The sequence below is a fragment of the Danio rerio genome, chromosome 13 (assembly GCF_052040795.2).
Source record: "Danio rerio strain M-AB ecotype USA chromosome 13, GRCz13ab, whole genome shotgun sequence".
Lineage (NCBI taxonomy): Eukaryota > Metazoa > Chordata > Actinopteri > Cypriniformes > Danionidae > Danio > Danio rerio.
The window spans coordinates 10,453,670-10,471,132 of record NC_141033.1 but is presented as its reverse complement, the minus strand read 5'-3'; the positions used below and the strand labels follow the sequence as shown (position 1 = coordinate 10,471,132).

The window sequence follows — 17,463 nt, the reverse complement described above, 5'->3', positions numbered from 1 at the left end:
ATTTAAAATTGTATGTTTCATTTAATCTTGTAAACAATTTGCATGTACTGTTGAAGTCAGAATTATTACCCCCCTTTGTTTTTTTTCTTTCTCATGTTTAAACAAATCATGGAATTTTTTAATATATTTTTCGGAATTTAGTCATTATACAATGACTTGCCTAATAACCCTAATCTGCCTAGTTAACCTAAACTAACCAAGTTAAGCCTTTAAATGTCACTTTAAGCTGTAAAGAAGTGTTTTGAAAAATATCTAGTAAAATATTATTTACTGTCATCATTCATTAATTTTCTTGTCAGCTTAGTCCCTTTATAAATCCAGGGTCGCCACAGCAGAATGAACCGCCAACTTATCCAGCAAGCCTTTACGCAGCTGATGCCCTTCCAGCTGCGACCCATCTCTAAGAAACATACACACACTTTAGCCTACCCAATTCACCTGTACCACATGTCTTTGGACTGTGGGGGAAACCGGAGCACCCGGAAGAAACCCACGCAAACGCACGGAGAACATGCAAACTCCACACAGAAATGCCAACTGAGCCGAGGATCGAACCAGCGACCGATCGGCCTTCTTGATGTGAGGCAAACGTGCTACCCACAGCACCAAAGCGTCGCCCCTACTATCATCATGGCAAAGATAAAATAAATCAGTTATTAGAAATGAATTATTAAAACTAACCCGTTAAACAGAAAAAAAAAAAATAAAATAAAAAATAAAAAGTGGGGCTAAAAATCTTCAGGACCGTAACAAAAAAATAAATAAATAAAAGATTAAATTGTTACCCAAGAGACTATTTTAACTTTACACTCCAATACAGAGTTTCCAATGTTGGGTTGCAGCTGAAAGGGCATCCTCTGTGTAAAACATGTGCTGGACAAGTTGGCGGTTCATTTCGCTGTGGCGACCCCTGATTTATAAAAGGACTAATCCAAAAACACAATGAATGACTACATGGTGCTCTGTTTTCTTGTTAGAATTACTTAGTTAATGAACACCAAAATGATAGATGGTCAACAGAGTGCAAGGTTACAAGCAGGGTTGGGCAAAACTACATTGAATTTATTTTAAATTTAAATACCAAATACATTTTATGGGTATAATAAAATAAAAAATACAGCAGTTACAATGTGTATCAAAATATAATACAGTATTTTGTATTTTAAAAATACTACAAAATTTTTTTACAAAGGAGCATGACATTTCTTTGCAAATGTTCCAGCATTTAGACCTATTCGATCAATCCCTTCACCATTAAACTGACTTGAAGTAAACAATGTTTGATTGCAAATATGGCCATTAAACTTGCCATCCTCTTAATATTTTTAAAGGGTGGTAAATAAACAGTGAATTTCAATTTTTTGTTCACAGATATTTTCAGATATTTATAGTATTTTTTTGCTATTGAACTCTTCAACACTCAAAGTAGATGTAGATTTTTTACAAAGTATTTTACAGTATTTTATAAGTACAAAAACACAAAGACACTAAAGTGTATTAATACAAAATATTTAGCCATTTCCATCAGCCCTATCAAACACTGTTCTAACACAATATTAATTATTTAATCTTTATTTAATTAATTATTTTTGAAATAAATGTATCATACTACCCATCCTTGGTTACAAGCCTACTAAAAGTAGAAACTATTAATTTCTCCATTAGTGAATAGGCCTATTTTTTTTTTTTTTTTTTTTTTTTTTTACAATAGGCCTAACTGTTAAACCTTTGAAGACAGACCTGTTGTGAGCTCTGAGGTTGTTAAGTAATTGTGTACGCTTTTCACGAACTCATATGTTTGAATCAATTTTTAATTATTGGTCAAACAATGTTTAATAGTGGAATTTATGTGAAAAACTACAATACCCATAATACTTTACGGCACAAAAAATTACGTTTAGCCCCTCCCACTCCACCATCAATCTAGTCTCTCTCGCAAAATCGGTTAATATGTTTACGTTTGCACATTTAGCAATAAACCTAAAATATACTGATTCTGTTTGACATATAACGTGTAACTTTAGACAGCCAAAGTAATTAAAGTAACGTATAACGTTAGGCGGACTTTACAGTTTACAAAAGCAAAACGCGGATGAAGTGTTAAAAAGCGGAAAGAAAGCGAGGTAATTAACGTAAATATTTGAATTTTGACTCTTTTAATGTTTGGCAGCTGTACGTTATGTAAAATAGAAATGTTAGATAGATGACCAACAGCATAATCTAGTGATGTAAAGTAAACATCTCGACATTTTCAACAGTTACCTTTTGAATGGACAATACCGAGTAATTTGCCTGATTCATGTAACGTTAACTCTTATGTGAAACAATTTAGTTATCAACATGTTACACACAAATATTAGTGAGTATGTTATGATTTTTTATTGGCTATTTATTCAATATTTTGATATCCTAATTTAGAATTATATACCGTCTGAATTTATATTTTAAATAACGTTCAAGACTTTGATCATTTGTGTACTTTACATATGTGGAAGAAAGAAGTGTCATTGATTTTAAGTATATGCTTATTCAACAGCTTTGTTTTCAAAGGCATGGTTTGGTTACGGTGTATGGATGAAAAGTGTCCATGAAGGCCTAAACTGGGCTCAAGGAGAGATGACTGGAAGTCCCGAAGCCTATCTATCTGCTACCTGTCTAAGACCAAGGAAGCAGGCAATCAATCATCATGATCCTAAAGTATGAAGGTCAGCTTCAGAAGTAGGGTAAAGTAAAATTTGTCCTAACCCTTTTTTTTTTTTACCATGTGTGGAAATTCATTGATTAAATTTGAATGCCAACGAATTGATATAAGCTCTGTAGTGACCTATTTCTGTATCACTGTGACCTTTTTTGTGCAAAGAATTACTTTTTTAGAGTCTTTCTATGAAAATATCCACGAAAATATATATAAAATATATCCTTCACCTTTTTTTTAATTTATTTATTTTTTTTACAATTATAACATTCTGAATTTATAATATTTTCTCCAAAGAAACTAAATGTAATGCATAGCTCTTGTTAAGCGTGTATATCATCCCGGAACACACTTGGATTTATTTTCAGGAAGTTTAATTTAATTTTGAGTGGACTTTACTGGGATTAAGCAGTTGCTTATTTCAACAATGCAAATATGCTTTACTTTGCTCTCTTGGAACCATTTTAGTTTGTTATGTGAGCTTTTGCTTGTGGTGTTGGTTTGATTCAAGCTTTATTATACTTGGTTTCATTGTTACAACACCCAGTTCAGAGCCTATAGGGTATTTTTGTCATTTGTTGGCACAGCTCACTCGTCTTAAATGTTAATCAAATTGCTACTACATTTTATACAAAACAACTTTTCATAATTATTCTCACGTTTTAATTTCTTTTAACAAACTGACAAAAATGACTTCGTTTTGTTATATGTAATGTAATGAGAGTCAGAAGGTTGTAATGTTATCCTGAACCCGAGCCCTTTGTCTGGCGCATGAATTCCTGCTTGGGTATTTTTCTAAGCAGATTATGCCACACTTCGAAGCTCGGATTACAGAAAATGTATCCAGACTTAACTCATAAAATACAGCCAGGTCTTATTGCAGTTTAACTCACACAGCTCATGCTAATTAGCTGTTTGATGCTGTTAATTGGGTTCCCACCGCTTTTCAAATTGATAACGTCTACCCACTCTCAACAAGCAGAGCTGATGTTTTTTCGCCTGTCACACTGTGCCTCGTCTTAAAAATCTATTGCATAACTTCGCCTTCATGAAATCTGTGAATGCTCAACTTTATTTTCATTATTTATTTATTTATTTATTTATTTTTACAAAATTTAAATGTCCCAGTCCTCATTCAATGTTCTGTCACCCCTTTTTGGTAGATATTTTTGTCTAATTTGGTCGTGCTTTCAGCTGCCAGTTAATACTGTACTCTCAGCTTTCAGCTCTTTGCACATCTTCAAATCTGATTAACCAAATTCGGTAGATTTCTAGCACAAAAGCAGTGCCAACTTTATGAATTACATATAAAAGTCCTCGATAATCAGTCAGTTAGACAGAGAAGAAATAGAGAAATGTGTCTATGATTTTCTTTCCAGCTTGACGCCAGATACATGTAGATTTACATGTCGTATTTTTATTGATCTTATGGAATACGTGGTACTTGTTAATAAAAAATATAATAAAGCTGCCTATTACCTATTAATGATAAACAACAATCACTTCTAATAATAAATGCTTTTTTGTGGAAAAATATCTGAAATTATTAATGTCAATGTTAAACCCTGTCAGCACAAATAAATAAATTTTGTAGAATATGTTATATTGGAGCATGCTTCTCTCATCATGGATCATGAGCCATTTTAAATGATTAGGCTACATATCTAATTATCATTTTTCAGAATTATGGGCTTTCTTGGTAATTAAAGAACTAATTTGTTTATACAAGGATTATTTTAAACCATCATTCGTATTTTAAATCGAAATCATCATGTATATCTAAAGCTATATTTTATTAAAAAAATAAATATTTATTTAAAAAACAATTAGAAATAAATTATTATTATTATTATTATTTTACTAATATATTCAATGTATTTCTTTTATCACAAACACAAATGTTGATGTTAGTTCCATGTATTTAACTGTAAACGTCAAAAAAGTCACCAAAACAGCAAAACCCTTTCTATTTTTTGTGTAGGCTTATATTTTACAGTACTGTAAAAATACTCTGTAATAGATCATAACTGATTATTACGTACTGACTTCATTTATCTCATATGCGCTATTTTGCAGTAGCTTACTATGGCGAGGGAGGTTAGCGTGAGTAAATACAATTCTTCAACTACTTCATGCAAAACTGTGTAAGAACTCACTCAACAAGACTCAGAAAGCAAGCAGGATATTTACATTTGTTTATTTGCTATAAATGCTCATGTTGTATTTTTAAAGGTACAGTACATATATGTGACTGTTTGTATTAAAGGACAACATTTTATTACAAATAATATATAAATATATTTATACATTTGAATACAAAAATGGTTGTTCTGTGAAGTAAAATTTTAAATTGTGTGTGGAAAACAGTCAATGCACTGTGATGCACTAAGACATCGAATTGAACCGAATCGGTGGCATGATAATCATAACCGAACCGAAGCGTGACAACCATGTAGGTTCACACCTCTACTGATTAGCATTGTTTTTTTGTTTTTTTTTTTGGGGGGGGGGGGGGGGGGGGGATTTGCAATTGCTCACATACTTGTGTATACATTTGATAAGCACTGTATAAAAAAGTCTAGCTAAAATAATCAAAATAAAACTTTATACATAGAATAAGCAAAATCAAACTGTTTAATCAGAAAGATCCTTGCACAGTGCATTTAAAGTTACAAATAAATTACACTTTCCATATTTACATGAAAAAGTTATTTTTTCAAAATTATATAAAAAGTAAATAAAAAAGCCTGCCTTGCCAATGAAAAAATGTAAGGCACCTTCAGTCTACACCTTTTTTAGTTAATATGTAAATGATCTATTATAATTCTTTAACTTCGTAATGAGGACCGAATTTAATTCTGACTCTGGTATTATATTATCTGAGAAACACAAAGCAGGAATATGCTGAAAGAAAAGCGTGTTTTCCTCTGTTTGACCTGTCTGTCAACTCCAGCCTGCTCTTATACATCAAAGCTTGCTCATAAGGAAATGTCCAACAACCGGCAAAAACAATCGCGTGTGCTTTGATGACAGTCTACTATATACTGTATATGCAGAATGGAACAGAGCCAGCACAGGATTTTTTTTTTTTTACCTCTCACTGTGTTGCCTCGTAAACTTCCTGCCAGAAGGAACTGGATGGTGAAGAGAGTTTGGGGGTTTGTGTGAAGCTGTGACCTGTCTATTGAGGTCTGGATCAAATGCAACTTCCTGTGCTGATGTTCTCACTGCATGTTTATGCAGAGTTGATTCACTAGTCATAAGACTGGCTTCCATTGTAGAATTGTGCATGGCTTTTTGTGATGCTCTTTAAATGTTGATATAAAAACTATGATATGATATATTGTGATATGACAGCATATACAGTGCCTATAGGCAAGGCAAGTTTATTTATATAGAACGTTTCATACACAGTGGCAATTCAAAGTGCTTTACATAAACCGGAATAAAAAATACACGTATAAGAAAATAAAAACAAGTAATAAAAGTAATTAAAAACAGATTAAAATGTGTTACATCAGGATATAAAACAACGAAAATTAAAAGAAAGACAAGAGTGCGATCTGTCGGATATAGCACAGAGCTCATTCAGTAAAGACACAGCTAAACCGATGTTTTTTCAGTCTTGTTTTGACTGTGCCTAATGTTGGAGCACATCTGATCATTTCTGGAAGCTAATTCCAGCAGCGGGGGGCGTAGTAGCTGAAGGCGGATTCATTCTGCTTTGACTGAACCCTCGGAATTTCTAGTTTATATGATTTTAAAGATCTGAGTAAAAAAAGAAAATATAGAAAATCACCCTGCCCCTTTGAAATAATTATTTTATTTGTCATACAACCTAAAATCAAATCACATTTAATGATCACTTTCCAAGTCTTTGAAATGTTTTTGTAGCCTTCTCCTAACCTGTGCCGTTCTACAACTTTAACTGCAAGCCCTTTTGAAAGCTGGATGTAATGTGAGTAAAGGTATAGATTTTTATAGGGTGTGATGATCTACTATATAGGCTCTGTATCCGTTAACTCATGCAACTAAAACATTTTACCTTTTTTTTTTCTTTTCGGGATAAGTCACTTAAAAAAAGGTTTACATCACAGCCAATGAAAATCTAAATTCTTACTCTGCCTAATAAATGACAAGTTTTTTTTAAGCAAGCTTATTAAGCAATATTTTCTAGAATAGAATAGTTTCTCTTATGACAGATGGCCTTATAAATTTTAAAAGTACTGTATAAAAATGTTTAGCTTATAAAAATAATAGAAATTTCAGCAGATTTTCATTCCATTTGGTTAAATTTTGAGTTGGCTATAAGCTAGAGCAGAGATGCCCAAAGTAGGGCCCGCAGGCCTAAATTGGCCCATGCTAACCTATGATCTGGCTTGCCATTCCATGTCTAATTTAATGTAATCTTTTGTTTGTTTTATTGCTGAGCTACAAAAAGCAAGCTTAAATTAAATGTTGTAAATTAATGAGATTTATTTGAATGTTCATTGTGTTATAAATGGATTTGTTTGTTTTCAACGTAATAAGTTAATTATAAAATGTAAAAAGAAAATACATTCAATTCAATACATTTAATGAGATTAAAGTAAAGCTTTCTATTTATTTTTAAATATATATATTTTTTAATTAGGAAATTACAGGACAACTTTGTAATACAGTTTGATTAATTTAACTTCAGCTCACAGCCCTAAGCTATGTTGGTTTTTTGGCCTTTTATAAGAAATTTTTGGGCACCGCTGGGCCAGAGGTTTTCATGGGATCTGGCAACTAGGTCCTACTCTATAGATTGGGTAAATATTTGCCTAATAATTTACAAGGAAATTTTATGTATTTAAATTCAGTTTATTTTTATGACAAGTGAGCAAATACATGTAGGCACTGTATAAACCATCAATCTAAAATTATACATAATAAGATCTTATAAATAGTGTAAACAAACTATAAATATTTATTTAAAAGCCCTTAATGGGAATTGGGAAGCTGTCAAATTGTGCAAATTGGGATTAATTTAATTCCTTATGACTGAGTTTTAAGTAATTTTTTGCTCTTTTAATATTTCAAAGTCCATTTGATACATTTTTTCTTTCATTTTTTTTTTTGGCTTAGTCCCGTTATTAATCAGGGGTAACCACAGCGGAATGAACCGCCAACTTGTCCAGCATATGTTTTACGCAGCGTATGGCCTACCAGCTGCAACCCATCACTTGGCAACACCCGTACACTCCCATACAATCTACTAGGAACAATTCAGCTTGCTCGATTAACCTATAGTGCATGTCTTTGGACTTTGGACTTTTCAAGTCTTACACTTTCATTTTAGTACAGACTTAAACAGAGTCCCAAACCTTAAATCTCACGCACAAGGACTTAAACAACTTTTATATTGTCATATAGCACATGTATAAGCATGTTAACGAGAGCGAGAGAGCGCAATGTCCACCACGTAACCAGAATAAACTAATATAAAACTAGTGCATACATCACTTGCATAAATCTCACTATGGACATTACATTAAGATGCTTAAAGTTTTAAAAAGGCCTTTATATCAAAAGAAGATGGACAAATGAGAACCTTTCTGTCATAAACTATAGTAAAACAGCTTGTCAAAAGCTGCGAACTACATACAGGAATAGAGAAAAGAGCACTCTTTAATTATCAGCTGTTATTCAGCGCCCGCTCTTTTTTTCCTGGTCATTGCTCCTTTGTTGTGTGCTATGTAAATGCAGACAAGTAGATACAAGATGTTGTAAGCAGGTTATCAAAAAAATCGAATACAGTCACAAAATCGGAATCGACCATCAAGATCTGCAGTGTAAATGCAGCCATAGAAATGCCAACTGACCCAGGCGAGGCTCGAACCAGTGACCTTCATGCTGTGGGGTGACAGTGCTACCCACTACACCACTGCACTGCTTGACACGTTTTCCTACGAGTAAAATTACCAAATGGGCTGCATTTTGTTTTTAACCTCCTTAAACCAGTATACACACTTATTTGTGTTGTTGTAACCAAACAGGTTATTCTCTCACGCCTTATTCCTTTTAACCCAGCTATCCAACCTCCACTCACTTCTTAAGTTCAGAAAGGGAAAAAAATGACAGTATTCAGCTGGGCGAAGCCTGAAAATGCTGAAGCCTTTTGTGGGAATCAAGTGAGAAAAGTGAACTCGAGGGGGAAAGCAGGCTGTCATGGACCTCAATGGTCGCATTATGTAAATCTCTGACGTCCCTTGATGTAAACCTGAATAGAAACACATTAACGTCTCGTATATACTTAAAAGGAAGCCAGACTTTGCCGCGCTGAAACGGCAGATCCAGTAATCATGTTGACAAATTAATGGCAGAGAATTAGTTGTCCATTAAAAGTGTATTATGTGCCACGCTGGCACATAAAATTACTCCCAAATAAGTGCGGAGGGAAAGCGTGAGGGAGAGAGAAGCGCGAGCTGCATAGCGAGAGGCTGTTTGACTGTCACTTTGAGGTCCAGAACCATCAAAGCACACTAAGTGTATGCTTTAGGGCTCTAACCTCTTGTTGAAAGGTTGTAATGAGGTTATATGAGGGTGAGATGTCAGGCGTTTGGTCTTTGGCATGTAGAGTATATGCATGCATCCGTGTGTGTGTGTGTGTGTGTGTGTTAGGCTGTGTCTGTCAGAGTAACACACTCATAACCCCTATTCATTTAGACGATAATTTGGCCCTGCTGTGCTGTGATATAGTGTCACCAAACCTGCCATTTTAGTCACACTGCACAAGACACATGCTCACGTATATGTGCACAGGATTATCATTTCAGTCGATGTTATTCTTAAACGTAAAGAGGGGTGCGGGAATGTGCAACTTTATTTTGAAATGAATTCAGAACTTGTTAGCAATGTAAGCTGCTTACAAATTGGCAACAAGTAAAAATAAAAGAAATCTTGATGTCGTTTTTGCAATTATAGGACATTTACAACATTTTACAGTCAGAGCAGAGCATGGTGTGCGTGAGCTATTATGGGTAAACTGCAAGAATGTTTTTATATTTTTTTTCATACTAATATTCAAACATTCTTGAAAGCGAGCTAAATTTACTTTTAAAAGCATAGTTACAACTGATTTGTATAGAATATAACTTAAATATAACTGAAGTTAATTTCTGGAAGACTGAGTGATATTGTCTGCTGCTAGTTTTTAAATGTATTTTTTTTTTTATGTAAAAGTAAATGTCTCTTGTGGTAAATGTTAAGTTATTTTCTCAACAAGTAAGTCATATTTTTGTTTTCAACTAATTTCATTTTAATTCATCTTGTACAGGTTGGGCATGGGCCAGTATGAGATTCTGACAGTATGATAACCTTGGATGAAAACATCATGGTTTCATGGTATTGTGGTTACTGCTCTAAAATATGTTTTTTTTTTTTTTTAAACGTCTGGGTAAAAAGCAAAAACTTTTCCCTTTTTTGAACACAATATACTTTATTTCGAGAAACATGTAAAATGTTTTGGTACTGTAAACATTACAGGCTAAATAATTCAACTGAAGCATTGACTTCTACTGTCTTTTATTTCAAAATGTTTTATTTAAAATGTTTTTTTTAAATAATTTAACACGGCATCTTTGGATATCTTTTCTGCTGGAGATACTGTTGTCACAAAAAGCAAAAAAAAAAAAAAAAAAAAACGTAGATAAAAATCTTACACATACCCTAGGAACAGTATTGCAGAAAGTTTTGACGGTTTTAAAACCTTGACTTTTCCAAACTGTGGTATACCTTGAAAACGTATCGTCCCATGCCTAGTATGTATTTGTGGGTAAAAATATATTGGTAGAGAATCTTATTTTACTACTAAAATTTTATCTATTTTTTAAAGTTATGTAGATGTTTATATGTAAAATGCTTAGTATGAAAAACAGTAGGAAAAAAACTATTTAAATTGACATTCTTTTATATATGAAGCCATTATCCACATTTACAAAAAATATTATTTTTTAACACTTATTTTAAATTTTTTTTTTAGTGTGTTTATATTCTCTTCAAATGCATGATATTGTCTCATTATCACATTGGCTAACAAAATTAGGGGTTTAGTAGTTACAAATGTTTCTTTTTAATTTGATCTTATTTTTCCACAAATATCTAAAAATCCTTAAAGAAGAAATATTTACTGTGGAATCAGTAAAGCATAAGATATGACTTCAATATGTTTTTTTAAATCTCTAAAATGTACAGTAACTAGATTTCATATCACGAGAAAGAATTTGAGCTTAAAATAAGATTTATTTAGTTTTAAGCAAAGTGTGATCTGTTTTATTTGTAAAGACAATCAATTAAAATAGTTTTAATTTTTGCTTTATCTTTTTCATCTTTTTCATATCTAAACAGCTTTAAAATCACGTGTTTAAAAACTGGGATATAGCATGATACATCTTACTGATAGAAAAATAAGTGTTATTGTTCCATTAAAAATGTAATAAAACAAAACAATTTTATTGTGTTAAAATGGTCTCATAGATGTTTTGGTTATATTTTATATAAATTAGTGCTATTATTGTGTAATTACACATATGTACTAAATAATTAAATTAAGTAAATTTACTTACTAAATGAGTGAAATGATAATATACAATTTGCAGTTTTAACAATAGTAAGTTCATGTAATGTAAATATTTAATCTTAAAATAACTAGACAAACAAACAAAACATCTCCATATAGTTCATTTGAACAATGTTTTTTTTGACACATCACAGTCTGGTGAAAGGCAAGTTGCATCATACAAAGCTAGTGCCTTACATACCCAGCAACAGGAGTAAATATCAATAAGATTAATTGAAATAAATTTCAAATATGGCACGTGTGTGTCCAAACCTGCAATGTGTACAGATAGTCTGGCAGTTCTCATTGAGCCGCTGAATGCTTATTTGAGCAGTGCCTTGTGAATTTAAGAATATTTAAAAACCTTGAAATTAATCATAAAACAGTTTAAAAAAGTGTAGTAATCAAAATAATCTGTTTTGCCATTTTACTTAATGCAGTACAGCATCTTCAACGTCCGAGGATAACATCTTTCCATACATATATACACAAAACTACATACAAATAAGTTTTCTTTATCCGTTCCCTTACAAATATCTATATTATATCTGTTTTCCTGTAACACTGTAGTAAATTAATCCAAAAAAATTGTTTTATTGTCCAGAAAATATAGTATGTCTTGTTTTTAAGGATGTTTTGATTATGGTGTTGTTGTCCTGTAATTACACAAATAAGTGCTAAATGATATTAATTGATTAAACATACTTTTTATGCTCAAGGTCTGGTTTAGGGTTAGATACCTGTAATTATACTGTATTTGTCATAATCATAACTATAACTGCTAAAGATGATTTGTCCTAGAAAAAAAGGCAAAGTTAATTAATCAAAATGATCTGCTTTGCCATTTTACTTAATGCAATATAGCATCTTCATTTTATTTTAAAGTAGTTTTATTATTGTGTAATTACACAACCATGATTAATATTAATTAACTAAAAGTATTATAATATTGCTTACTTAGGGTATGAGTTAGGGATAGAAACTTGAAATCAATCCTAACTGATACTAATCTTAACATAACTACTATAAATGTACTTTTTTTTTTTTTACTTGCAAAAACAATATTGTACCTTGATCAAAGGTGCAAATCTGATCTATGAAGGTACCACAACCGCGACAAGACACTCTGTACCTTAACAGTGTCAAATGTGTTCCTTCAAGAACTATTTAAAGGCCTTTTGCTATATCCAAAATGCGTCTATTTATTTTCAGTAAATATAAAATATCAAATACATTTGTGAACAATGTTTTAAAAAAAGTTTATTTTTGTGTATATGCACCTTTTTCATTTAAAATACAGAATAAAACATTTTTTAACATAAATCAAAAGATCTATATTTTGCTAAACATTTCACAACACTTTTCACAAAAACGTTACAGATATACATTCTGTATGTACAGATAGTTTGTCAGTTATCAGCGAGCCTCTAAATGTATACATGCTTATTAAAGCAGTGCCTTCTGAGTTTGTTAAGAACGTAACTTAAAATAGTTTTTATTTGTTACAATTACACAAATAATTAGTAAATAACATTAATTAACTCAATGTATTTTAATATGCTTATGGTCTGGTTTAGTGATAGAAACTTGAAATTAAATTCTAACTAATAATAATCTTAACATACCTACTATAATTGCGATAGACATTTTTTCCTGGAAAAAAAGAAAGTGTATTAATTAAAATGATCTGTTTTGCCATTTTACTTAATGCAATTCAGCATCTTTAACGTCTGAGTCTGGATAACATCTTTCCATACATTTATACACAAAACTACATACAAATGTGCTGTATTAGACACATCAGCAATAGGGTTAAATGTCAGTGAAGTTGAATGATATAAATGTCAACTACACTCATTAAAAATAGTACAATGTTATACCAAAGAAGGTACAAACACTTGTATTGCAGTACAATTTTATGGAACATAATTGTACCTTAAGACAAAGAAACAACATGATTTGTACCATGGGAAACAAAAAGGCACCTTTGGTTTTTAAAACCTGCATACAATATTGTACCTTCATCAAAGGTACAAATTCGATCCATGAAGGTACCACTACCGTGACAAGACACTCTTTACCTTAACAGTGTCAAATGTGTTCCTTCAAGAACTATTTAAAGGCCTTTTGCTATATCCAAAATGCGTCTATTTATTTTCAGTTAATATAAAATATCAAATACATTTGTTAACAATGTTTTAAAAAGAGTTTCTTTTTGTGTAAATGCACCTATTTCATTTACAATAAAGAATAAAACATCCTTTAACATAAATCAAAAGATCTTTTTTTTTTTGCTAAACATTTCACAACACTTTTCACAAAAATGTTACAGATATTCTTTCTGTATGTACAGATAGTTTGTCAGTTATCAGCGAGCCGCTAAATGTATCCATGCTTATTTAAGCAGTGCCTTCTGAGTTTGTTAAGAACGTAACTTAAAATAGTTTTTATTTGTTGCAATTACACAAATAAGTAGTAAATAACATTAATTAACTCAATGTATTTTAATATGCTCAAGGTCTGGTTTATTGATAGAAACTTGAAATTAAATCCTATCTAATAATAATCTTAACATACCTACTATAAATGCAAAAGACATTTTTTCCTAGAAAAAAAAGAATGTATTAATCAAAATGATCTGTTTTGCCATTTTACTTAATGCAATACAGCATCTTTAACGTCTGAGTCTGGATAACATCTTTCCATACATATATACACAAAACTACATACAAATATAGCGTTTTTGACACATCGTTCTTGTGAAAGGCGAGTTGTATCATACGAAGATAGTGCCTTACACCGAGCAATAGGGTAAAATGTCAGCAAAGTTAAATGATATAAATGTCAACTATGGCACTTGTGCGTCCAAACCTGCAATATGTACAGATAGTCTGTCAGTTATCAGCGAGCCGCTGAATGTATACATGCCCATTTGAGCAGTGCCTTCTGAGTTGTGAGTGACAAGACAAAGCCGGAGTTAAATAAACATTTGAGACGTGGTTATTTCTCGCTTTCTCTCTCTCTCCACATGTCTGAAATGTAATTCAGATGTCAGCGCAGATTCTCTCTCTATAATACAGTATGCTCTCTCTCTCTCTCTCCTCTCATTGTTCCTTTTGTTCCCTCCGCCGCAGCTTTATTGAGGAAGACGTTGCGAGGGGAGAAGAAAAGATGACACACATTCACAGTCGTGTCCTCTTTGGAGCGCTTGTCATTTCGGCAGCGGAGCGGTGACAGTGGTTTCTAGAACAGAGCGTTTCGCCAGTTCACACTGAAGTAAGTCTAATGCAAGCGTGACACTGGCCGTCAATCTGTGTGCCGGTCTGTCTCTCACAGTGTGAAATTACAATCATCATATTCCACTGCTGAATAGAATCATGCAGTCATACCAGCCATTTCTAAGATCTACACAATCATTACCGCAACATCTCTGGCACTATGTAACTTGTGAGTGTCAGGGAAAGAAGAAGAAAAAAACACAGAAACATTTTATTTCACTATTTGTGCTATTGCATCATGCTTTTTGGGAAGGTCTTCTGTAAACACAACTACATCTTCCATAGAGAGTCTTTTCAGAGAGATGTTTTTGAAATGAACACAAAGATTATTGGACTCTTTTACAAGAACGTACTGGTTCAGTGCTGCTACTTAATTTCATGTGTCATTGTAATTTCAAAAATAAAGTTGAATGCTTAGTGTTTACAAGAAAATAACATCCAAGTCTTTCTTATTTAAAACTGTAATGTTTAATTCAACATTCTCCTTCAATGCTTTGGAATTGATTTGGACATTTAATAGCAGATTCTGATTTCAGAAAAAAATTGCTATTGTTCGAACAATTACTTACAAAGGAACAAATTAAATTAAACTTGTGAAGTAAATGTGAATTAGAAATTGTGAATTAAAAAACTGAATATTTATTTTCCTTTCAAATATATATATTTTACATTAAATAGTGAAATTATTTCTCAAAAAATGAGTAACATTATTGAAGTGTGCTTTACAATGAACACCAAATTTAGCTATTAGTAATTCAATGTGTTGCAAGCAGTTACTAAGTTAAAATAGTTTACACATTTTCTTTCAATGTAAGCATTCAGGTTTAATAAACTGCAAAATTTATAGTGCAGATACAAAACATGTTAAAACAGTCACAGAAAATTCTGGCACATTAATACTATACAGTTTTTAATAATGTACTATTTCTGTTTTTACCTAAAATGTGTTATTAGAGTTTATTACTTTCTGTTTTTGAACATTCTCAATGGTTATATAAACGGTTTCTCAATTCTCATAAACAATGATTATGTACAATTCTGGTACAATTTTGTTCCATAAAAAGGTACTGCCCCAGTGACAAGGGTTTGTACCTTCTTTGGTATAACATTGTACCATTTTTTCTGAGAGTGTATCTATTATACTAGACATTTCTGATAGAAAACGGTTTCCACACTTTTTACAGTATAAGCTTTTAAGTGTTATAAACTATAAACCAATTCAAATATCCAAATAAAATTTGATTATTGGAGCATGTCGTACTGGGAATTGTCCATGTTTTACATTCTTTGTAATTCAGTGGTTAATTTACTAGTAATTACTGAGTGAAACCAAAAATTGAGTGTATAAATTAAGATTTGAAAGTCATATTCCTTGCTGCGTGACATAATAGCTAATTATGTTTTTTATATTCTAAACCCAGACTTGCAGTTTTTTCGGTGCATTCAATACTGTATTTTGCAATTTACATCAGAGCAAGAGTTTCTTGTGTCTGCAGTTTTGGCTTTTATAATCTCAGCAGCCCAATCAGAGCAGCTTTAAAAAAAAAAGCTTGAAAAGCATCCAGAACATAATACACCCAGAAACCAAAGGCCACCAAACTTCACAATACTGCTGGCATTCGTTTGGAGCTAGGCCACCAAGATACAAAAGCACAACGGAAGAAGGGCTAACTTTTAGGAATGCCTAATGTCCTATAGGGCAGCGGACTGACTCAGGACAAGGGGTGGTGGGCCATTGTTTGACAGAGAGAAAGAGAGAGACCGGGTGGGTAAAGGGGGAGAAAAAGGTAGAAAAGAATCAGCTTCTTTCTTTAGATTCAGGAAAAAATGCGTTTCCCCTCTGTCTTAAAGGAATAGTTGACCAAAAATTTGAAGTTTGCTGGTAATTGTCTTAAAAAAAAGTGACTTTTGTTTTCTTCAGGAGGACAATAAAGATTTATTTTTTTGACTGATTTTGACAGTTAAAAAATTCATTCAGGCCAAACAAATTGTATACTTCTTGCTCCTAGTCTTCTGAAACAAACACAGTTACAGTTTTATTACCTTTCGACTTACATTTGAGTGTCAGCTCAAAATCTTCTTTCATGTTTGCCTCAAGGAGTCGCCTACATCTTGGATGGTCCGAGGATGTAAACATGCTACAAGACCGAGAAGTTGCATTTGACCTGTTTGGATGGTGTTCAGAAAGACATTATTGTGAATTGCACTTAGACATTTGACAACATTTGAACGAAAATAGTGTCACTTGACAAACAATCGCAAGCAATCAAGCCAGAACTAAGACTGAAGAGACATTCAGCTCTGTTTCTTTACGAGTCGGTCAACACATCTCGGTCCCGGACAATGGCGAAGACCATTACGGTATTGAAGCCATGCATATGTGATTTGGTAGATGAAATCCATAATGGTAAACATTGACAGATGGCGTCAGTTTGTTTCCATTGGGGACTGAGATTGGTACACTTGTCCTAAGTGGCCCATTGGTGCTGAAGACTAAGCACGGTTGAAGAATACCCTTAATAACGTCCTTAAACAAGACCTTTTGTGGCCCCAGCCTTTCTCAGGCCACAGAATTAGGCTTCCTTTTCTGTGGCCTTTCTCTCACTCCTTTCTCCCCCTGTAAACCACTATGTGAAGTGGTTCATTACGGAGGCTCTCCTCCACTCAGGTAGCGGCCCCAGCCATTCCCAGCTCTTCAGTCCTGTAACTCTCCGAGGAAGGAAAAAGGAAAACATATTGCACAAAGGTCCTGTTAGCACTTCCTATGGAAAATTAGCAGCTTTCGCAAAGGTAGAAATCCCAATTACCTCACATTGTGAGGATGCGCCTAAAGGCTCGCTAGCAACTCGCAACAGTGCCAAAGCGAGTTCCCCCCTCTCGGATCCCCAATTAAGAGCGAAGATGCTCTT

General features: G+C 32.9%; 1 protein-coding gene across 23 annotated transcripts in view; it reads left to right on the top strand.

Annotated features, from left to right (window-relative positions):
- The first annotated feature begins 1,925 nt into the window (after positions 1-1,925).
- six3a (SIX homeobox 3a) overlaps positions 1,926-17,463 on the top strand; it is an 89,045-nt gene continuing 73,507 nt past the window's right edge. For 4 of the 23 annotated variants that reach the window (XM_087277464.1, XM_087277461.1, XM_087277459.1 and 1 more), the window contains exons 1-4: positions 1,926-2,123; positions 2,259-2,359; positions 2,537-2,705; positions 14,411-14,552. The gene's annotated coding sequence lies outside the window, so the exon portion shown is untranslated. Of the gene's footprint in view, positions 2,124-2,258; positions 2,360-2,536; positions 2,724-9,995; positions 10,064-14,410; positions 14,553-17,463 lie in introns of all 23 variants that reach the window. The other 19 variants (XM_087277473.1, XM_087277469.1, XM_087277467.1 and 16 more) reach the window with 10 other exon arrangements.